This window comes from Pavona decussata, unplaced genomic scaffold (assembly GCF_977016875.1).
Source record: "Pavona decussata unplaced genomic scaffold, jaPavDecu1.1 SCAFFOLD_98, whole genome shotgun sequence".
Classification (NCBI taxonomy): Eukaryota; Metazoa; Cnidaria; class Anthozoa; order Scleractinia; family Agariciidae; genus Pavona; species Pavona decussata.
The window spans coordinates 780,001-785,807 of record NW_028145514.1 but is presented as its reverse complement, the minus strand read 5'-3'; positions in this window follow the sequence as shown (position 1 = coordinate 785,807).

Below are 5,807 nucleotides of genomic sequence, written 5' to 3'. Positions count from 1 at the left end.
GATACATCCCCATGCATTTAAAAATACGAGCACAGTACTACAAGTAAGTTGAAAAAATTGGACAATAATTCAAATATTAGCAAGAAAGACTACAGTGAACTAAACATCTGCACATACCCCCTGTCAACCGGACATTCTTTCCAAAAAAAAAAAAAAAACATTTATGGAGGAATCATTGTCAATGGCGAGTTGTTCCAGATGCAACTTCTTGTAGTAAAGAAGAAAAACGTCTCCTCTGGGTGAAAACGTTTAGTTAGTTCACAGGATTTAACATGAACGATAAGGCACTTAAAAAATAAATGATCATCTATTCAAATGTAAAATGCGAATTACCAAATGTGTATCCACTGTATCCTGATCTGCTGTACTAGCATCTGGAAAAGTTTGACTAAGGATAAGAAGCAGACATTTCACACTTTCATATGCTATTGGCTTTACTGCAAATATTACCTGATGACCGGTTCTGTTTGATCAACTTGTAAATTAAGCGAAATTAGCAAGGCACTGTACATGTAGATGGCTTTTTTTTTTGTTCATCCAGAAAGTGGAAACTGCTTCAATAAATAAAAACCTGTTCAAAAAAGCCACTCTGGTGTGATTAGAATGAGGGCCCAAACTGTGCTTTGCTGCACTTTGCTAAAACAGGGTCCAAACCACATTGTTTTGGAAAGGCTACAAAATGTTTGTAGACAGAGAGTCATGATAACAGCTAAGGAACATTAACTGCTTTGTATTATTAGGGATGATTTGGATCAACTACTTATTTTCAAAAATTAAAATAAACTACTTGTTTCATGTTAATGGTTTCCATTAAATGATGAAAATACCTGTACTTGCACTATCGTCAGTTTCTCAGAGTTTAGAACTTCTGATTAAATACTTGTACTTGTGATACATGTAACAACAACAACAACAATACTTTATTTACCCACGCTACATCTAGGAGTGATAAAAACTCGTAAAAACATGTGCGTGAAATGAAAAGCATCAACAACAAAAAAAAGATATAATTTAAAAATTACTTCAATTACTTAAAGTGCTTAAATCTCAAATCTATTTAAAAACCTGCTTTTTCAAAAGACATTGAAAAGTAGAAATATCCTTTGCATTTCTAACATACGTAGGTAATGAATTCCAAAGTTTTGCGGCTAGAAATGAGAATGACTTATGGCGCCATTCTACATTAAAAGTGGGTAGTGATAAAATAGTAGTGATGAAATCTCTACAATGTAGATTTCTCTCTAGACTAAATGAACGATATAGTACATGGATGTTATAATTGCATGTGATGCTCCTGACCTTTCCTAAAAACTGGGATGGCATAACTTCACTTGCCTTAGTCATAAATATTCTCTGTAAACACGAACTGCATTCAACAGAACTTTACAAAAGTTAAATACAATGAAAGCAGAACTAAATTTGTCTGACTACCTCTCTGGTGCCGTGAATTGCATTGACACAGTCGCCATTTAAGGACAGTGCCTACTAATAAAGAAGTATTTTTGTTTGGTTTATGACTATGCTGGGAAAGCAGATCTTAGCAAAGGTTATTGAAATCCAAAAAGAACTTTTGGGGGTAACCACGCATTTTTTAGAGATAACTGCGCAACAATTATTCTAAAAAACAGTAAAATACAAAGAAAGGTATGGCGTTTTGTTCAAAATTGAAGCTTTTTATCTCTGAAAAATGTGACCGTGCGCGGGAAAACGTACCTTAATGCTTATCCGTTAAACAGGCAAAAGCGTTAGGCATCCTTTAGTCATCCGTTAGAAAGTTTTCTTAAGAGCGTTAGAGGCGTAGGCGTTAGACGTTAGCATCGGGCCGTTAGAACGGATAGTGCAGCCGTTAGCAAAAGACATGTATCCGTTAGCCGTTAGCATCAGACCGTTAGACTGGACAGCATAACTGTTAGCAAACAATCTGTATCCGTTAGCACGGCTAAAGAAGCCGTTAGGATCCGTTAGAATAAACCAGTACCCGTTAAGAGGGTAACGATTCCATTAGAATGGCATGACACGCATTGAAGTAGAATGTGGTCGCCTAAACACAGTGTGAAACGAGAGCCTAACGGAGGGTGGCTTTTGTAGTTGGCTTCCATTTAGTTCAAAACAATCATGAGATGTAGCTTCGAACGCGGGAACTATTACCGCGAAATCAGACAGATTTGTAAACCAGGAACGGAAGATATCGTAGCTCCGGATCCATGAAATTAAGTCACAAAAATAAATTACGGCTTGGAATAAAATCAGTAAATTCAACAGACTTCTCTCCTTCAGCGCGCTTCGGTTCCGATTTGCATATTTGTTAACTTACCATGAACTTTCCCTCACTCTACCTCAAGCATTTACTGTCTCCGGCCGCAAAATGTAATTGTTCAGTTGACTTAAAAGATGCAAGGCAATTCCGTTGGTGAAGGGCTTGGGGTAAAATAGGAAACTTCAATTTTGCAAAATTTCATTCGGGTCCAGTGTGAGAGATAAGATCGATTACCTGGAACAAACGTAAACACTGCAAGTCTACTGAGTACCACAAATTGACGCTTGACGCATTTCTATATTCAGTACGTTCGCTTGGATGAAGCCAAAATACCATCTTTTACAAGATTTAAAGCTTCTACTAACGTCATAAAATACTGACAGAAGCCGTCGTTCGGACGTAGAAAGGAATTGCAACGCTGAAAACACTGGCAAGATTTTGGTCACTTGCTAGGCAACCAAATTCCTTCACATGTATCAAGTTACATTCGGCAGGTTTCAATTCACAAAGTGTGGGTTCAAAAATTTGCATAAAGTTGTTTACATTTTCCAAGGTGTGAGAAACGGCCATATTCCGGCGGGAAGTTTGATGAATATTTTGATAGCCTGTTGTCTCGTTGTCTCTGACTCTGAATCAAAAGAAACCAATTTTAAACAACATGTATGTGACAAAAACAACTTTATCTGATGAAACCAGCACCAAAAAAACGCCTGTCGCTTCGAGAATCGTGAATCCAAAGGTACCGCTTTTCGCATTCTGTCAAGAAATTGAAAGCGTGATCTTTCACGAATCCACAGCTGGATTAAACAGTTACGTTAAAAAACTCTAGACAAAGTCATTGTGCAAAATAAGTATAACCGACAAAACCATTTGAGTAAAACAATATAAAATGTTCACCCTGACTGGCAAGTGAAATTATTTACACGCTCGTTTAGCGACGTTAGCCTCGGACTAACATCTCATCTCACACGATAATCATCATCGAAGGACTTGAATTCTGCACTTGTTTATCTCGATGAGGAAGTGATAGTTTATATCACTGAGCTTTGCTTTCAGTGGAAATAAGTATACTTATGTTTGCCTCATCGACGACTGATGAAATCGGCACTTTGTGATTCTTTAAAAAAAAAAACGTGGGTGTAAGACTACTAATGGTTTGGCCTGATTATGTGTTTATAGCTAAGCTATTCGTTCGTTAAAAGTCCTTAGTTGTAAACCGTCAGACAACCGTTAAACGGCTCTAGGCATCCATTAGAACAAATTGGGCAACTGTTAGAACTTTCTCTTCATCCGTTAGGCATACTTAGTTAGCCGTTAGAACGTTAGAACAAAGAGTAGCACGCTTTGATCATCCGTTAGGCATAATTAGATAACCGTTAGAACGTTAGGATAAAACGTTCGAATGCTGTGCAGGTCGTTAACTATCCGTTATCTATCCGTCCGTTAGTGACCGTTTAACGGATAAGCGTTAAGGTACCTTTTCCCGTGCACGGTCACAAATGCATGGTTATCCCCAATTTCCTTTTTGCATACCAAGAGCACTTGCTAAGTTCTGCTTTTTCCGCACATTTTTAAATGGCGCAAAAATATCCCTGTATTAGTAGGCATCACCCATAGGAAACCGAGTATCTCGAGATGCGCAGAACGTATGCACAGTAACAGCCAGTCTGATGGGATTTTTTTGTTTACCTTATACACTTACCTAAAAAACTGCAAGATCATGATTTCTTATTGTTTTGTATCGCAAAACATATTCCAATATTATGGCACGTCTTATTAAGTGGCAACACCCCCTATTTGTTCATGGTGGCATTTAAACACAATCTGTTGGTTCATTGACTTGTTTCAGATTTGGTGGCTCCTAAAAGAACCTTTTTCTCTTTAACTCAACCAACAATGGCCTTCACTGTTACTTTCCATCTTCAATTCCTTCTCCGTCTTTCACTCTTTTGCTTCTTGATCTGTAGCTTCCTCTTTCCACACAGCTTCGTTCCTGGTGCCATACTGTAAGTGCCAGATGATTTCCTTCTGAGCGTTGTCTTTTGCAGCTTCTTTTCTCAACCTTAACCAAACACGTTTCATGTAGTTTGTTTCATAATAAGCAAATACTTGCTTTACCATTGCAAAACAAGTTGCCCAAGATTGTCACATTATTCAGTGATTAATAATGATTCATGCAATTTCTTTTGTAATACGTGAACTTACAACATGTCTTTTAATGATAAAATTATGCCAAGAACAGCTTTCATAAATATAAATTTGTAAACAACTTTAAATAGGTTTTGCATCCTGTTTTTGAGACCTGACAAATCTTACTTTTTCTTCAGGTACTCAGTTGATGTCTTCACCAGTGTTTGCACCTTGCCAGAATACTGTGCACTGCCAGCTTGGGGATGTGGAAACCCATCATTAGCGTGAGCACTAATATCCACACTAGACCTATGTGCTGTTACAATGCAGCAAAAAAAGGTTTTTTTGTTTTAAGTTTACACTTACTTACTATGATGAAGTTACAAGTCAAATTAATGTTAGTTACCTTATGAAGAATTGCCTTATTAGTTTTACACTTAGTGTAGGCAATTGAGTTCAATCCTCTCTTCACGATACGGCAATACATTTCCATGGAATCCCTCTGCTGTATTGGTAGTCCTCTTTCCCTTCTCTTCAATGTATTCCTTGGGTTTTTCAGCCATCTTCTGACAGGCTTTCTTGAAAGCTTCGAGTTGGTAGGGGCAATTGAAAGCATGCTTACACTGAAATAGTTTACCATCATCATTTATCTTGAAAAGGAAAGCAGTGTCTAAAATGTGTGTATTAGTTAATGGGCAAACAATGTATTGTAGGTTAATGGCAGCTCAGACATTAAAATTAATTTTAATTTCTGAACTTTATAATTGGGGCTTAATAGAGAGGGAGGTTGTTTAAAATCCAAAATGATTTTCCTTTTATTAATACTAATGATGCTGAAAACTGTGTTACAACGCATCATTTCTCTGCTCTTACTAGAGTTTTCTAGAGTTTTTGTTCTTTATTTTAATTTCCTATTGAAAACAATAAATTTCAACTTAAATTTTCTGATTATCAGTTTATTTCAATAATTTCATTATCTTGATCATGCAACGGGGATGGGGTGGGGAATTATTGAAAAATGTGACATCTATTTTGGAGACGAGGACTAATTAAGCTTTAATGGCAATAATGTTGAGCGTACATAACAATTATTGTGTCATACCTTTGGGTGAAACCTGCACCACTTTAATGTGTGACTGTCATGGTAATGTTGGTGGGAATTTAAAATAGCCTTCAAGAATGCCCCCATTTGGTCCTCACACATGTAAAGCTCCTCACATTGTATGAGGTCTTTCAGACACTTTTGCATTATTAAGCATTGCTTCTGTCATCCTTTTAGACCTTGGTTTCGTATGGTCCTTAGACTGATAAAAATAGAATTAAAAACATTAAAGAAATTACAATGAAAGATTGTTTTGGAAAATTTCCCCTGGGGGAGATGGTTCAGGGCCCAAAAAATTGAATGAGTTTGTGACTATTG